The 18,935-nt window shown below is 38.9% G+C and overlaps 1 long non-coding RNA gene across 2 annotated transcripts; it reads left to right on the forward strand.

Annotated features, from left to right (window-relative positions):
• The first annotated feature begins 3,651 nt into the window (after positions 1-3,651).
• Positions 3,652-9,909, forward strand: LOC148358409 (uncharacterized). 2 transcript variants are annotated; one of them, XR_015851516.1, is made up of 4 exons: positions 3,652-3,788; positions 3,885-3,964; positions 6,985-7,155; positions 9,628-9,909. It is a non-coding gene; the product is annotated as an uncharacterized LOC148358409 (long non-coding RNA). The 2 variants fall into 2 exon arrangements; XR_015851517.1 differs by having other exon boundaries at positions 3,666-3,788; positions 3,888-3,964.
• Positions 9,910-18,935: the final 9,026 nt, after the last annotated feature.

Genomic DNA, 18,935 nt, shown 5'->3' on the forward strand with positions numbered 1-18,935 from the left:
GTGTGTCATATCTATGGTTACGATCGTTGCTGCAGAAAAGGTTAAGATTTTTCGTTTGAGGGACTAAATGAAAAGGTAAGGGATTAAAAATTGTCTCAAAGGAACAGTGTGTAATATGTAGGACCTCCTAGTGGTACAAAAAAACTTGTATTCAGTAAAAAAAAAACATTGGTTTGAATACTAAGCAAACATACATGAACCAATATTATTATTTTTTTTAAAATAAATCATAGGTCAAGAAATTTGTATTTCTTTTGCATACTGTAATCCGCAGATGTCAAACAGGCGGCCCGCGGGCCAAATCAGGCCCGCTAAGGGATTGAATCCGGCCCGCGAGACAACACTCAGAGAAGCGCAGGAGAAAAACAAGCTGCAGGTTGAAATATGTCAACTTGATGTTGCCAAAGCCAGGTGCCTCGAACAAAGACACTGTACTCGTATTTCTTTCTCTCTCGCCCTCTCTTTTCCACCCCTTTTCTCCCACTCTCTGTCTCTGTCTCATTCACTCTCTGTGTCTCTCTTTTTCTCTTCCTTTGTTGCTCTTTGTCTCTTTCTCTCTCTGTGTCTTTTTAACCTATTTTGCTCTAACTTTCCTTTTTCCTTTTCTCTCTTTTCTCTTTCTCTCTTCCTACCCTTTGCACTTTCTTTTCTCTTTTCTCTACTTCTGTCTTTCTATTTCTCTTTGGATTTGTTTCTTCCTCTCTCTTTCTTTTTCCCCTCTCTCATGACTTTTTATCTCTCTTGTTTCTCACGCTCTCCCCTGTCTCTCTTTTTCTTTCTTTGTCTCGCCCTCTCTCCTTTTCCCTCCCTCTTTGTCTTATTTCATTATCCCTCTTTTTCTTTCTCTTTAATCTACTAGTCCGGCCCCCGACAGAACGTTTGTTCTATCGTGTGGCCCCCGAGTTAAAATTAGTTTGACACCCCTGGTGAAATCCTTAGTTAGGTCGCTGCCATGTTTGTTGTCCTGTGGCACAGGTTTTCGTTCGCATAAGAAAACAGTGCCATCTAGTGGTCAAATATTACTGGGTCTCTAGGCTCTTTCACAATACTACTATACCAAGGGTCTCCAACTTTTCAAGACAAAAGCTTCTTTTTCGCTAATTAGCGCAAATGGCGCCCGATTTGATATGTGAGTTTAGAATTCTAAAATAACATCATGATATTGTTATGTTGTTACTATGTTATTACCAGGTTAATAATTAGAAGTAGGGTTATATAAACTCCGTCACCCACAAAAAAAAAATATATATTTTTTACTGGATAATCACAATGACCCAGCACTGGTGAGCTATTTTCAGAACAGCTTTGCAGGAACCTCAGCTTTTCTTAAGGAGAACCCTGGTGACCACGTTAAAGACTTGTGTTTTGTCGTCATTAAATGATATGATACATTTGACGCAATAGCCTTGCTATTTTTTTTTCTCTAACTCTCTCTTTCTTTATCTCATACTCTCTCTAGTTCTCTCTCTCTCTTTCTCACTCACTCTCTTGCCCTCACCTTTCTCTCTTTCTCTCATACTTTCTCGAGTTCTCTCTTAGTTATCCTATCTCTACCTCTTTCTCTCTCTCTTTTCCTCCCTCTTTTTAATTCTTTCTCTCATACTTTCTCTAGTTCACTCTTGGTCTCTCCTTTTCACCCTCTCTCTATCTCTGCGTCTTTCTCTTCTTCTCTAATTCTCTCTTTCTTTATCTCATACTTTCTACTTCTCTATTAGTCTCTCCCTCTCTCTTTCTGTCTCTCTCTAATTCTCTCTTTTTTTCTCCTATTTCTTTCTTTGTCTCTCCTCCTCACTCACCTGCCATATCTTTCCCTCTTTCTTTCTCTTGCTCTGTCCATCACTCTTTCTTTCTCCCTCCGACTCTCTCTCTCTCTTTGTCACTCACTCTTTCTCTCTCTCTCTTTCCCTCTCTGTCTCTCTTTGCTCTCTCTTTCTCAATCACTTTCTCTCTCTCTTTCTCTCTTTTTTGACTCCCATAGTTTCTCTAGTTCTCTCTTAGTCTGTCCTTCTCTCTATTTTTCGTTTTTAATATATCCTTCTATTCCTCTCCTTGTTCTCTCTCTGTCTCACTCTCTTTATCTCTCTTTATTTCTCTACATGTTTCTCTCTTAGTTTCTCTTTCTATGTTATTTTCTCCCTCATACCTTCTCCAGTTCGCTCTCAGTCTTTTCTTCTTCTCTGTCTTTCTCTCTACCTCCCTTCTCTCTCTCTCCCTCCCTCTCTCTCTTTCTCTTTACCTCTTCCCCTCTCTTTTCCTCTCCTCCTCTCTTTCTTTCTATTTTTCTCTCTTTAATCTACTAGTGTGGCACCCATGAGAATGTTTTTTCAACCATGAGGTCCTTGAGCGCAAATGAGTTCTACATGTCAAGTCAGTCAAGTCAAATTTATTTATATAGCCCTTAATCACAAAAATGTCTCAAAGGACTGCACAGGATTACAGTTACAAAATTACACAATTACCTGATCTTAAACCAGCATGCGGGCAAGGAACAACTCAAAAACCTCAGTGTGAGGAGAAAAGAGAAACCTTGAGAAAGGACCTCACATGTGGTAATCCCCCTTCCAGGATTGACCAGGGTGAATTACAATTAGCATTACTGTACACATAATAGTAAACATTTGGCCGGGAGACTACCGCTTTGGTTACGATTCTCCCGCCTACCGATCTGAGAGCAACATCTACCGATTAATTTTTTTTTTTTTTGTCACCGAAATTTTGATGTGAACAAAGTTTTGACGATTAAAATGTAGCCGAATTATCCATAGTCTTTTATCATCGTCTTTTTCGCCGTTCTGCGCCGGAAAAAGCTCCGATCGAGACTCGGCAATCATAATCTCGAACTCCACGTGATCTCATTCCTTCGAGAGCAGCAGACGAAAAAGAGTGCTACATATGCAGCGTTGGGTAGGGTTACTTTAACTTGATTACTTTCAATTACTTATAGATTACTCCGATACCAAATGTGCTAATAAAAGACAAAAGAAACTAAATATGAATAAAATTACTAAATTTTGTGCAGGCTCGGGGAGTAACGGAATACATGGAACGGCAAAAATAATGTTGGCAAGCTGTTTGGATTTATTTTCATTTTGTATCTGTAGCATTTTATGTTAGTTTTGCCGGAGATCAAAGAGATCAAAGCCAGGAGAGAAAGCTTACCACGTGTTGTGAGGCATAATGTTATCCATATTTAGTTTCTTTTGTCTTTTATTAGCATATTTGGTATTGGAGTAATCCAAAAGTAATTGAAAGTAATCCAGTTAAAGTAAGCCTACCCAACCCTGTACATATGACTATGTTAAAGAACACCAGAAAATTTGGAATAGTTAAACATTGTAATAATCACATGTAAACATAACATAACAATAGAGTAGATTGAAAAACAAATTGTATTGGTGTTTTTTTAAATAATAATAATAGTAATAATAATCATAATAATAATAATTGCGTCAAAAAAAAAACTCCTGATTTTCCATTTCTGAAACTTAAAATGTATGCTCGATTTTAAGGTTAAAAACACATTCTCACATTAGTTTGCGTTGATCATCCATTTGAGTAGCCAACTGGATGAAAACGATTGAATAGTGTTTTTTCCAATCTACACTAGAACGCATCCCAATTCATTTTTTTCGCCTAATGACTGGGGGCGCGGTTTGGTTGTGTCACGTGGTTTAAGGTGTTTGACATCCCGTCAGCTTCCGCTTAACCACTTTTCTTGTCTTCGTCGTTTGATTTCGTCGTCGTTTGGAGCAACATTTGAATCAAAATGAGTTTCAACCTCGGCGATGGTAAGTTTTTTAATTCACTCAGCTCATTTAGTTACAAATGTCAATTAAAGTTATGGCGAGGTTGACTTCAAACTGTATTTGTTTTTTTGTTGATAGCAGTGGAGGAAAAGATGACGAAGAAAGAGGCAAGCAAGGACGAAATAAGCTGGCCTTGGTCGAAGAAAAAAGACGATAAGGTACAATTACAGTTGACAACAATTAGCTTGTTTTATTTGTATATTTGACGAGAAAAGTAATCTCGATGGTGTCTTATTTTTTTTTGTCTTAAAAAAATGTAACTGCCACACCTGAGTAATGCTAAACTTGTAAGACAGGGTTGTCCAAACTTTACAGCAGGGGTTTCAAACTGGCGGCCCGCAGACCGGATCAGGCCTGCTAAGGGATTGAATCCGGCCCGCGAAACAACGCTCAGAGAAGCGCAAGAGAAAAACGAGCTGCAGGTTGAAATATATCCCCTAATGTTGCCAAAGCTAGGTGCCTCCCACAAATGCTGTACTTGTATTGCTCTCTCTCTCTCTCTCTCTCTCTCTTCCTCCCCTTTTCTCTCACTCTCTGTCACTCTCTCTCTCTCCTTTTCTTTGTTTCTCTTTGTCTCTTTCTCTGTGTCTTTTACCCTCTTTTGCTTTGTCTTCCCTGTTACCCTTTTATCTCTCTTTCTCTCCCTTCCTCCCTTTTCTTTCACTCTCTCTTTTTTTCTTGCTTTGTTTCTGTTTGTCTCTTTCTCGCTCTGTGTCTTTTTACCTTCTTGCTCTCTCTTCCTTGTTTCCCTTTTCTCTCTTCTCTCTCTCTTGCTTTCCTCTTCTCTCTTTCTCCTCTTTCTCTCCTTCTCTCTTTCTGTTTCTCTTTGGATTTGTTGTTCGTTAATTGGATGTGTTTCTCACATTCTCTCTCTCCCTCTCTCTCTCTTTCTCACTTTCCCTTTTTTGGCCCACCCTCTCTGTTTTTCTCTCTCTCTCTCTCTCTCTCTCTCTTTCTCTTATTTCTTTATCTCTTTTCCTTTCTCTCTAATCTACCAGTCCGGCCCCTGAGAGAATGCCTGTTCCATCATGTGGCCCCCGAGTTAAAATGAGTTTGTTACCCCTGCAGGAAGCGGTCCAGATTTTGTCAGCTAAAAACGTTTGTTGGCAGATTCCTTTCATTCAATATTCTTTAAAGAGTTTTTAATAAATGCACCCTCCATGAAAGGTTTAGAGTGCTCGGCGATCAGCGTTGGGACCCTGTAGCTCGCCTTCGTAGCATTTTCATTGGACTGGCAAGGTCTCGTTAAATAGCGCTGCTGTGCCGTTAAAACAGCTTCCCGTTGCTTCACCTTTCAAAGTGTTTGTTTCCGGTTAGTTTTGTGTAGTCAGCATGTCTTGTCTGGTAGTGCCTTGTGATATATATTCTTTGAAAACACCCACAGTATCTTTGCAGACACATTTGTTTTGGATTTTGGTATTGGAAAAATACTCCAATTTCCATTTGTCCTGGTTGCTGCGGCCCTCGTAGTCAACTTTCCTTTTTTTTATTTACAGTCGCCATGTCAGAAATAGGGTGGGCTAAAATTCTCACAGAATGGCAAGGTGGCCAAAGGGCTACTGACATAATCTGGAGAAATTTTAAATTTTTAGTTTTTCTTTTTCTTTTTTTCTTTACAAATGTGATTAATACTGCAGTCAACATTACTGGCCGGCCACATATTAATTTTATGACGGAGGCTGCAGGTCAGTACAAATTTGATCACCGGTTGTAACATTTACATACCTTTTCCCCCAAATTTTGGGGGATTTTTTTGATCATTTAAATTGTACGCGGTGTCTAAAAATGTTTGGACGGGGAAAAACATGATGATTAAAAATCTTTTTTTTTGGACGACCTCGTTTCGCCCATTCAGCATTAATCTGGATAGCCTTCATATTAATGGGGAAAGAACTAAGAAATATAATGAAAGAATTGTTTGAGTTTTTTATTTGGTAAATAAACTACCGTATTTTCCGCACTATAAGGCGCACCGGGTTATAGGGCGCACCCCGAAAAAATGGTTTTTGGTCCTATTTTTGACATACATAAGACGCACCGGATTATAAGGCGCTACAATGGGAACGTCGACAAAACAGTCAGATAGTTCAGTCAAACTTATTACCCCCTTAACCTTCCCAAAGCTTGCATTATATCAGTGAGTGTAGTAAATCCAGGAGAATAAAATATTTACAAATACAGAAAAGTAAAAAATGCTTTCTGTATGCCGTCAACCCAACGTGCTATTCACGTTCATCTTTTTCGGCCAATTGCAGGCTTTGTTTTGCCGTTCAAGCCAATGCCAGCCTGTAAATGATAAAAAGGATCCTCCCCTTGACCTCCGAATAACTTAAGCCAATAGTGATCCATTCAAATGATGATTGACACATTGGTTAGCCAATGAAACGCCAGTAAATAAATCCCAGCATACACTGCGGACTACTTGGCGTTCGGGGGAAAATCTAGTCGGCGGCTGCAAGTTAGTTGCAAGACTTTGCGAATTCATTTTGTTCCATAAATAAGGCGCACTGTGTTATAAGGCGCATGGTCAGCTTTTGAAAAAAATAAAGGCTTTTAGGTGCGCCTTATAGTGCGGAAAATACAGTAATCTTGTTTGTACCAATTACTTTTGTTTATTATTGTACATAGTCTGTCTTGCTGCGTTGTGTTTGTAAGGTTTGGTATCGCCTAATAAGGGCAGGGTTGGGTAGGGTTACTTTAACTTGATTACTTTCAATTACTTTTGGATTACTCCAATACCAAATATGCTAATAAAAGACAAAAGAAACTAAATATGAATAAAATTATGACTCGGAACACGTGGTAAGCTTTCTCTCCTGGCTTTGATCTCTTTGATCTCCGGCAAAACTAACATAAAATGCGACAGAAACAAAATGAAAATAAATCCAAACAGCTTGCCAACATCATTTTTGCCGTTCCATGTGTTCCGTTACTCCCCGAGCCTGCACAAAATTTAGTAATTTTATTCATATTTAGTTTCTTTTGTCTTTTATTAGCATATTTGGTATTGGAGTAATCCAAAAGTAATTGAAAGTAATCAAGTTAAAGTAACCCTACCCAACCCTGAATAAGGGGAATTGCAATTATTTTTTGGGGGGGGTTGGGGCAAATGGCTAAGGTCGACTGGTATGCATTCATACAAAAACTTTGTTGTTTTTTTTTTTTTGCATAATTGTAGAGCGGCGGGGAAAAGTCATCCGATAAGAAGAAAAGTGACAGTAAAGACGGGAAGAAAAAGGAACATTCAGATGGGAAGAAAAAGGAACATAAGGACGGGAAGAAGAAAAAAGACGGAAACAAGTCAGACACCTCCAGCTCTTCTTCGTCCAGTAGCAGCAGTAGCGATGAGGTGAAATATTTCGATTGTAACACCAGCGACATACTGTCCCTGTCACACCTTTTTTGTTTTTCCTACGTTGCAGCTTCAACAGGTCTTACCTGCTTTGGCACTTTGAACTGAAAATAACACACCTCGTGCTCCTTCTTGTCTACGTATTAATCGCGCTTACGGTCATATTCTGCAGGCTTTCTCACAGTCAATCTGTGTGAGTCACAATCGGGCGATCACATCACAACAAGAGTCTCATAGTTTAGTGCTACTTTGCCTCATCTTAAACAGTAAAAGACCAAAGTCAGTCACTCCCAGTGTTGGACTTGTTACTGAAAAACAGTCATTAATTAGTTATTACAAAAGCTGCCCTACTTACGGACCATAGTTCGTTGGTTGAATTTGTTCGTAAGTTGCTTCAGTCCAATATTTTGTATGTTTAAGGTTTATATAAGTATGTTTAAGGCTCGTATAAGTAACCTGTATTGTTTTGTACCAAAAAAAAAAACCATTTCATAAAATAATATCCTCCATAAAGATAAAAAGAGTGAAGTTTAACTTACTTGTGGAAGATGGGCTTCAAGAGTTAGGCAACTTTCTCCTCCGTGGTAGAAAAGCGATCCAGCCATTTTTCAACCGCATTAATCTTTCTTATTCCACGTTCATTTCAAAAGAAACGGTTCACCTCTTCTTTTCACTTTACACCAGCCATATTGAATGGATGCAGGAGATATTAAACAATACAAATTTCAAAATTCGCGCTGGAGATACAGTATAGTACAGTATGTTTACACATGAACTAGGAAGAGGAACCTGGATTTCTTCTTCAGTGTCATGAACCAGAACAGGATCAGGACCCAAACGCCTGATGTTCTCACACAAGCCTTTTATTTTACAGTAAATGGGGAGTTGTGCACATAAGGCAGCAGTCTGGCGTGAAATGATAGGAAGCCAAAGGCCGACGAGATCGATACCAACTGCCCGAGTAGATATTAGACAGATGGGGTCGATACCGGACAGGACGGACAGACAGGATTGATAATGAAACTGGAAATCGATATTAAACAGGACAACAATAAACAGGAACAATATCGGACTGGAAATACCAACAAGAAAACGGGACCGAGTCAGAACCCACGTCTTGCAGGGCAGAGGTCCGTTGACGGACTGACAAAGTAAGAGAGAGCGCACTGAGCTTAAAAAGACGGAAAGCCAATCTGTTAATGAGGCGCAGCTGGCGCCACACGGGCGGGGCCAATTGGGTGCCATGGCAACCGTGATATTCAGGGTGGATGCTGGATGACGTAGCGGCGGAAAGAAGCACTACAGTACTATCCTGTACTCGGAAAAAAGTGCCCAATGCAAAATCTAACTTACAGCAATGTCCGGATATTTTTCGACATACCGAATTTTTTTTTCGTATCTACCGTTTTTTTTGTAACTCGAATGTTCGTAAGTAGGGGAGCGTCAGTAGTTCATTTTAAAAGTTATTCCTTCACCACTCAGGTTACTGAGGCATAATTGTAGAGTATTACTCTGAAAGTATTTACGTAGTAACCAAATACTGTATGTCCTTGCATTGAAGCTGAGCCTACAAAACTTCTTTAAAATAGCCACATAATAAAATAAATCGAACACAACATGTACTCCAACCTGTGGAAGCGGTGAACTTGCAATCTGGAAAACTTGCAAACAAACACTCAACCGAGACACTCTATATCCATTTTGTGTCTGGGCTTGAAACTACTCAAGATCTCATTCTTCATTTCAATGATTTTTTTTTTCCTTCAGGCATGGTGTATTGCAAAAATAATTTTACAAATATAAAGACAGAAATTCAGCACACTTTTCCCGTAAATTCTGTGCTCTCGTTTGCCCCATTGATTTTGTTGTTCCTGTATAAGCCACACCCCTTTATCACAAGCTGCCTACCATTCACTACTGGTGACCCGCAAGCTAATATGCACATACAAACTAACCCTTGATTTAAGTTTTTTTTATTGTATACTTGTAAACACGGCTTGGATACGAGTATATACGGTAGGGAAAATATCTCCATGAGGAGAAATTAATATGATGTTGGATGGTGTTGTGCAAACAAAAAAGAGTGCTAAAAAGCACAAAGAAATATACAAACTATGAATACTTTAAGCTTACAAAGTGCACCAATGTACTCCTCAATTTGTTAGCCCAGTTTTTTTTAGTTTTTTTGGGGGTACCCTTAGCAGCAAGATGGCGGACAATTGTGAGCTCCCTCTAGGTGGGGCTAATGTTTTTTTAAATGCAAATTTCTCGATCAGAGGGTCTATTAAAGAATGCATGTTTAGATAATAGTTCATGTATTTTAGATGATTTTATAAATGGACATTACTTTCTTTTATTGAATTAAGATTTTTTTTTTACAACTAGGGGGCGCTAAATAATACACACTGTCCATTTTATATCTAAACCTCTTCTATTACTTCAATAATGGTCTTTTTTTTTTGATTCCAGGATTAATGCTTCGTGGGAACGTTCTGCGGTGGTTCTGTGTGGTTAAGAATCTGTATGTATGTGTGTTAATTCTTCATTCTGTCACCTGGAAAACCATCTTTGAGTTCAAGATCCAACAGCAGATATCCTTCCATACTGTAAAGCTATGTGCATTTTTACCACAGGGCGGCCTTGTTTCTTCACGTGTTATCTTTTTGGGTTAATCAAATGTCTGTCATTCATGGGAACTATCTGATCAAATAAATGTAATAAACAAAATCATTTTGAAAACAAAAGTAAAAATTGAGTTGCTTCGATTTTTGTCTTCCAGAATGAAAGTCCTTTTTGATTTATATTAATCGAAAGCCTGTGAATCTCACCCAGAAGTCTCAAAATGTTTTAATCTGATGCACAGATGCAAAAAAACAAAACAACAACAACAAACAAGTCAAGGAGACATGGTTCGGTTATTTTTCCCACGGCTCTCCTTTTTTTTAAAAATTCGGCTTTTATTTACTGGTGAAAGGAAGACAAAGAAAAACATCGAGCAAGGCACTGTCCGACAGAAAAACTGATCCATTAAATGAAATGAAATGTTTATGTTTATTGAAGGCATTGTTGGATACATTAATTAAAACATGACACAAAAAAAAAAAAAAAAAAAAAAGTAATGCTGAGAGTGAGCATGGCCAAATATGGTCACCTTACGCCCCCTCCCCTAAGGAAATTTGACAGATCTGTTTCTGCCAACCTTTGCTTAAAGGTTTGCACCGTATTTGCACTAATAACCCGGTCAGGCAAAAAAATTCCAAATTTTTGGTATCCTGAAAGAAATAAAGTTTCCATGGAAGTTGCTGGTAGGTCTAAGCACCCGTAACTTATATCTGTGACCACGTAAACCATCAACACGACAGAACTCAAAAAATTGATCAAAAGGCACATCGATCATTCCATGCAGTACTTTGAACACAAAAATGAAATCAAATCGAATTCTACGGAGCTCCAAAAAGTCCAAGTTCAGTCTTTGTAGTCTTTCCGGATATGACAAGCTGTGCATCCCAGGTATCCGCTTCGTATACCGACGTTGAACTCCTTCGAGTAGGTTAATGTCCTTGAGTAAGTAAGGGTTCCACACAACGCTGTTATATTCTAACCCGGGTCTAACATAAACGCAAAACATTCAAACTAAGAATGCTGGGTTCTTGTTGTAAAAGTTTCTGTAAATGTTTGATGCTATGTTATTGGCTTTGTTGGTAATTTTGGCGATATGCGTGATAAACTTTAAGTTTGAAGTAAGAGTGACACCCAGATCCTTATGTTCAGTAACAACATGCAAATCATGATCATTAATGTTATACAGCGGAACAGAACCATGTAAAAACGACTGTGCTAAGCATTTATGAGATGACAATTGCAGTTGCCACTTTTCGGACCAAAGAAAAACTTTAACTTTAACAGCGGCTAAAATAAACAGTGAGCCCGGTTGTTTGCGCGTGGTCCAACTTCGGTAACGGGATTGTTCTCTGGTCGAAACATACAGCGCAGCATCGTTTAAGTTAACGTCTAAAAAAGGTATCCCGAATAGAAATTGCATTCTTACGTTTGATAGCAGTTGCTCTGTGAAAGAAAAATACTGTGATACGATTGTTTCTAAGTCAAAATTGTATTCCGACATCGAGATAGAATAAAAAAAGAAAAGCCTACTTCTAGAGTACTTTGATACATATTTCAAAGACTAATCTACGGAACAAGCAACACCCGAGGGACGACGGTTTGAAAACGTCCAATTGATTCAGAAGATATGTTTGGCGGTCATGAACTGGAATGTGAAATAGATGAAACCGGGCGTCGCTTGTTCCTTACTGGAGCAACCGCAAGCCGCTACAATAGTTTGATCTCCTAATGCTAACATACAAAAATATCCTCGGCAGAACGGCTGGGGGTTTTAAAATTCGAAACACACATAGCTGATTTGAAATTGTATTCCAATTTCTGAAATAATTATCAATTTTATAAAAAAAATCCTTAAACTTGAAAGTAGAATGTTTTCTCTATCAAGTGTATGTTATTAATGCCCAAATAAGTTGAAAAAGCCCTTATCCTTCTTTCCCCCACCGTGTATATCTGCTTTTAACTTGCTTTTAGCAAATCTGTTCGGGGCAGAAGGCCTTATGTAGGAGGAAAGGAGAGTAAAAAAGGTCCAAATTTCATACATCTCCTTTAAATTAGTTTGTATATTAGAATAAAAAACAACATCAACATACATTTTCTTATTTTTATTTAGAAGCAATTATTGTTTGTATTATATCCTACGGCAGTTGTTTCCATTGTGTCCCCCTAAGGACAGCTGAGTAGCTTGCAGACCAGTTCTGAAAACAGCTCACCAGTGCTGTCGTAGTAATTTTTAGTAAACCGTTTTTTAGTGGTTTATTAAGTCCATTTAACCCTACTTACAACAAGTGACCTGGTAATAACATAGTAACACCATGATAAGTTGTGATTTTAGAAATGCATATCAAACTGGTAGCCTTTTGTGCTAATTCCTAACCAACTAGTAGCTGTCAGCTTAAAAAAGGTTGGAGATCCCTGTTCTACGTGCTGTTGTGCAAATTAGTGTGTTACTTCCAATTAAGAGGAACATATTGATACATACATTGCTCATGATTAACAGTAGTCTATGAATAAGCTAAACATTGACGTGGTACTCTCCTGAACCTAGGTGCCCAGCCAACTGCAGAAGAGAGATGTTTTTTGAAGAATTGTACAGCATTCAGGTCTTGTGATCCAATGGCTCTCTTAGAATAACTATCCAAATTGTGCCAACAGAGGAATAAGAATATTTGCAAAGGGGTCTGAATACCTATGCACATGTTATATTACAGCTTTTCTTTTTTCAATACATTTGTTTTTGTATTAATCAGTGTTCATTTTACCTCTGAAAAGTGATGGGTCCCGGGGACTCGCATGCTCAAAAATCTATGGGTCCCAACAGAGATCTATGGGTCCCCAAAATTTAGTGTTATCGAGGTTGAAATTGTAAATCGGCGACAAATATTTAAATAAATATATAAATCTATGTATTCATTTAGTTTTAATCATCACACTTAATTGGTAATACAAAGCAGTTATCGTTTCAGATTTTTCAGTTCACAAAAATATTGTACATTATACAAAATAATATTGTTGAAATATTAGTCTATATATTCATGCAGTTTTAATCACTTCAGATTTTTCAGTTCATATATTCTTCGTGGTTTGCTGTCCCGCCACAATTGTAATGCCTCCTCAAGGTCCAATTGCAGCAACGGAATTCCCATAGCTAATTTGTGGTTTTCATTGTCGTTGTGCCGATCCAATGTGCTTTTCTGAAAGTTCGTATCGCAAAATGATTTATGCAATCCAGTTTTTTTGTCACGCTGGGTGCACGCATCACAGAACATGCAGCCTCCATTATCATCCTTCTCATAGCGTAACCAGGAATTTAATTGAGTCCATTTTGGCAGAAAAGTCCTTTTCTTGCTAGGAGTATTCTTTTGTTTATCTTTCGTCGAATCGTTAGCTTCAAAACACGTGTTTTCCTTGCCTTCGCGGTCTTCTGAAGAATTTCTCCGCCGTTTTTTCGTGCCGGAGTTATTGCCGTTGTTACCACTTTCTGTATTATGTTTCGACTTACTACCGACACTGAAGAAATGACCAATTTTTTGTTGATTTGCACCTAATAGCAACTGTTTTTACGGAGGCATACTTCTCTTTCACTCGACAACCACCAAAACAATGACGTCATCTCGAAGCAACGAGATCTCGTTTGCAGAGATCGACGCGAGACCAAAACAACAATGGCGGATCTGCCTGACGAAAAGTTTGGAGTACGGTAAATCTTTGTTTAAAAAAAAGTAATCGGGTAATAATGACAATTTGGTGTCAAAAAAGTTGCGTCTCGGGGATGCACGTTGATTTGACATAATGCGCCCCCAGCAAAAATGATGCGTCTCGGACGCAGGGACGCGGGCAAACGAGAACACTGATTAATATGAGTTTCTAAGTGTAACTGTATATGGCAGATGATTCACTAGCAGTGATTGGCCCTTACGAGATTTCTACTTGACGTTTTTAAAACTCCCAAAATGCTAGTTTTGAGAACAACTGGGCGACATATGCTGTGAAGCAGATTTCACAAGAAATATCCATCAGCATCTGTGTCCCTTTTGGCTCAGTCATGATAGCAGACTTTCATGTAGCGCCCCAGTAAGCACAATTCAAATTACAGCGTGTTTCAATGCATTTGCGTCCCACGACTGCATGACTCTGAAGTTAGACGTGACACCATTGTGCCTAACGGTGTCATATTTGGTATGCTTTGCAATTGTAAAAAGATTTAGGTAAATACAATTAAGGGTGGTACGACTGCTGAGTGGTTAGCACAGTACTGAGGTCATGGGATCAGATCCAGCTACCAGCCTTCCTGTGCGGAGTTTGCATGTTCTCCCCGTGCTCGTGTGGGTTTCCTCCGGGCACCCCGGTTTCCTCCCACATTCCTAAGACATGCATGTCAGGTTAATTATCAGGTCCGAATTGTCCCCATGTAAGCAAGTGAGTTGTCTGTCTCTATGTGCCAGCAACCAGTTCAGGGTGTCCCCTGCCTACTCCCCGAAGAAAGCTGAGATGGGCTCCAGCACCCCCGCAACCCTACTGAAGATAAGTGGTCCAGATAACAGATGTATAGATGGATACATACAATTATGGTCCAAAATTCCCCGTGAGTCTTCCTAGAGCAGAAATCCTAACCAAAATCCTCAGATCTCAGTCAGGCTTAAGGCATGTTTGTTTATGGGATTTCTCCCACTCGGATGGTACCAGATTTGACCTCAAAGCCTTCCAAGTGAATGTATGATTGAATGAATGAATGAATGAGAATTTTATTCGAACATCAAAATAAAAACAGAACAAAAACCAAAACTCAACAAAAAAATAACGTTACATAATATGTTCGAAAAGGGGTAGTAAGGAGCCAATGCTTACATTACCTACCCCTTCATCTTCCCCACCAAATACACCAACGATACTACAACAATTGTAATGATGTTAATGATAACAGTTATGATATAAGAATAACAACAATAACACAAAGTTAACTAGACGCACTATTCCCAATCTCCCGCTCCACTCATCTCTGTATTCCGCCAGGAATGTTCCTTTGTATCTAAACCTGAACAAGTGAATAGTTGGACACCGTTTGATCTCGTCTTGCAAACCGTTCCAAAGCTTGACTCCACACACAGACACACACATACTTTTCCTGGTGGTTTCACCTTTGGGATTATGAATTCACTACAGCCCCTTAAGTTATAATTTCCCTCTTTCCGAATGAATAATTCATGGGTGTTTTCTGGCACTATGTTTTTGTTAACCTTAATTAGCAGTTGTGCAGTAAAACATTTTACTAAATCATCTAATTTTAATAATTTGGACTGCAGGAATAAAATATTAGTATGATTTCGATATCTAACCCTGTGTATGGTAGGATAAATAGCAAAGATGGCCGATCGCTAAAAGTTCTTTATTTTGCTCATTCAAAGACATTTTGACCTTCAGCAAACCTGTTTTCTGGCAAGCCTTTAAATTGCGGAGGCACAATGGCGGTTGAGGTCAACAGCACTCGCTGTAATCGCATAAATTATGTTTTACTATTCACCGTGTGTTTGTCAATTGGCCTCGTCATTTTGTTTAGTGACGTCAGATTGAAGCAATCGATGGAGTCGTTTTTCTCCGATTTTGCGACTAGGACCTCCCAGCTCAAGTGTCATTTTAGTGATATTTTCCTGGTTGGAGGTTAAAGAACTCCCACCTCCCACTTTCTGGAATGCAGAATTAGTGTTGATCAAGATTCATCACACACATCCTGAGACGGTCAAAACATGAGAATAATAGATCCGACAGAGAGAGCTGAGCCTAACCCACTATATTTACAGTATCCACGTAATACCCTTGGATCAAATAGGGCGGCCAAAACAACAGCGAGCGACTATTTAGTCCCTGTTCCTGATAGCATAGCCGTATCATTTCTTCCTTTTTAAGCAAACTTATCTTAAAAGACAGTAATTTTTGAAGGCGTGTCCATGTTTCTATTTCAAGGTAAAATACCAAATAAAAGTATCAGGGAGGAGCTACACGATTTGCTATGAGGCTGAGAGGGGGCTGTTTTATAACTGACCAAACAGCATCGTAAACTTGAATTTAATACAAATTAAACACAGTAGAACAAATAACTTTGTTCCGGCTCCCATCAATCATCTTCACGTTTAGTCGAACGTGAGGGCGACAGCATGCCTTTATCCATTTCAAACACCTCTCACGATTCGTTTTTGGGTGAGGAAAAGGAACGAACCTCACCCCAACCAATCGTTGATACAAAACACGTTACGTACAAAAATTGCAAAGCTACTCCAAGAAATAATTACATTTTTAAGTAGAGGGACCAGTGTACAACCGGGTGGATCACACGTAATACAAAGATGGACAACCTCAATCGCCAGCTGCCGGCTGTTGTCATCGTCACAGGAGGAGGACCCGGATGCATAACGTTTCTCACGCAAACTTTATTTTACGGGAATGGGGCAGTCATGCACATTAACACAAACGCCAGTGATTCAGCGATCGCTGGGCAGAAGAAGAAAGACAGATGTCTGGCGAGGAACAACAGGAAGCCAGAGACCAACGAGATCAATACCAGTTACACGAGCCGATACCGGACAGATGGTGTTGATACCGGACAGGACGGGATTGACAGGATTGATAACAGACATAGTAGACTGGAGACAGAGATCAGACAGAACGAGATAGAAGGGAACAATACCAGACACTGGGGAGCGGAGACAGAAACAGGACGAAATAGACGGGATCGATACCGGACAGGATGCACAAACAGGATACCAGACAGAGTCAAAACACACGTCTTGTGAGTGAGTGAGTGAGTGAGTGATTGAGTGAGTGAGTGAGAGCACTGAGCTTAAATAGGAGGGAAGCCAATCAGTCAACAAGCCGCAGCTAGCGCCAAACGGGCGGGGCCAATTGGGCGCCATGGGCAAACGTGACAGTCACGTTCTGATTGGCTGAGAGCAAGCGCTTATGGGTCCATTATTTGTCTTGCTGATGTGTACATGGTGTTTCGGTAGCACAGTGGTTAACACATTCGCCTAACACGCCAAATATCCCCGATTCGTGACCGGTGGGAAACATTTGTTGGCTTGGAGAGGGATGAGCGCCGCCAGGCTGTACTTGCCCAAGACACATTACAGGAAATGGTGCCCCGACAACCCTAGTGGCTAAGGCAAACACCCACACACCCACAGTGTGTACATGATTAATTATAGGATTTACACCATCAAACACAGAATGAAGTCTCTCTGATCGCACCCAGCTTGTTTTCCTCAGAAGAACTGCATTCCGACTGAGTACGTCTGATTATGAACCATGCTTTCTACGTTCCAGAATTACTGATACCAACTGTGACATTTAGCAAGATTGTACTAATTCAGAAATTTTCATTTGCTCCATCACTGCATGACATCAAACATCATGATTACTCCACAAGCGGCAAAACGGTTACCCGCCAGAGATGGATTAAAAAAAACTGTGATTTTTCTTCTTTACTCGTGTTGTATGAAAAAAAGCTATTGCTCAAAATTCTGTGTTTAGAGTACCTACTAAAGGTAGGCAATACTGAAAAATTTAGATATAGGGTTGTATCGATCTGATACCAATACTTTTCGCTTGGAAATGTCATGATTATTAAATAATTGACACCTGGACCCAATGAGTTAATTCGTTATTATAAGAACAGCAAAAACATTTAAGGAACCAACAATGTTTTGATTTTTTTATTAAATAGCTACAATGCTTACTGCAATGCTAACAACAGTTTCTGAAGAAAAGTCAAGAGAGACAAACAAAGCAGCAATGTAATGAAAATACAAATACTCTAAAACAATTAAAAAAGACAGGTAAAATACCTTTCACTGCAAGATATTTAGAAAATAAAGCCAGTACGTATGATTTGGCTCTCATTCCCAGCCTTTGTCTCTCTACGCCAACAAAAAAGCCCGTTTGTTGCCATAGTAACCACCAATTAACAGGTTTTTGTTCAGGAAGAGTAACATGTTTATATTTTTGATTGCAGCAAGTTGCTCTCTGTAGTGTGAGCTTTTTCTCTCAGTTTTTTAATGTAAATGTTTGGTGTTGCTACAGTAGCGGACCACCAGAGCGGGGTGTGCTATTTTGCCGGGAAGCAACTCTTAGAGGAAATTGATAGAGCGGCGAAGTATCGTTCCCAGGACAATAGTATTAATCCGATCCAAGTACTTGCTTATTATCTATAATATCATTAGTTCTATCAATCCGTGCTCCCATACTAGTCACAGCCCAGACAAGATAGTGCTAGAAAATGTTTACACAATTTTGTAACAAATGGCATATTTTAGAGACAATGGTCACAACCTAATTTCACCATACCAAGTTTGAATCTCTCACCGATACCGCTACGAAGTAAAAATACATTTATATTTCCCCCAAAACAAGTACAGATACTGATTAAGCATTGCTTATTTTATATAAAACTGCATTCAATTAATGTAAATGAACCATAGTTCCAAATTCCAGTCCCCGATCATAAGCACTGATACCATACCTGTCAACCTATCCAATTTTATAATTTTAAATACTTTTTGCTCAAATGTTTTTATTCAAACATATTCAGAAAGTAATATGATTTTTTTTACGATTTATTGAGCCATTATTTACAAAACTTCCACTTTATGTCACTCTATTGTGTAGTGCAAACGAGTGTTACAGAGACTCAAAGTGAACAAACTGCACCGTTTTTCTTCTCATCTCTTAACCAGCCTTTCACAAAAAAAAGAAAAAAAAAGATTCTGTTCTATTAGGTAGACAAAATCACAAGCAAGCAAGGAAGAAAGACATAAGGAAAGGATACATGAAAAGGGGAAAATAAAGAAAGAAAAAAAGAAAAAAGACAAGAGGAAATATAAAGAAACGAGAAGGAAATAATAAAGAAAAAGGGAAACAAAGGAAAGAAAAAAGGAAAAGTGAAAAGGGGGAAAGACAGAGAAAAGGAAAAAAGAAAAAACAAGAAAAGGGAAAATAAGTCAAAAAAAGAAAAGCAGAAAAAAGAGGTAAGAGATAAGAATTAGGGAAAATATAAAGAAAGAAAAAATAGTAACATAAAATAAAGGAAAATAAAAAAGACAGGAAGATGAAATAAAACAAAAGAAGAAAAATGGCTAAAAGAGCGTAAAAAGGGGAAAAGCCTGAAA

The sequence above is a fragment of the Urocampus carinirostris genome, chromosome 10 (assembly GCF_059441175.1).
Source record: "Urocampus carinirostris isolate Australia breed hairy pipefish chromosome 10, RoL_Ucar_1.0, whole genome shotgun sequence".
In the NCBI taxonomy this organism is placed as follows: domain Eukaryota; kingdom Metazoa; phylum Chordata; class Actinopteri; order Syngnathiformes; family Syngnathidae; genus Urocampus; species Urocampus carinirostris.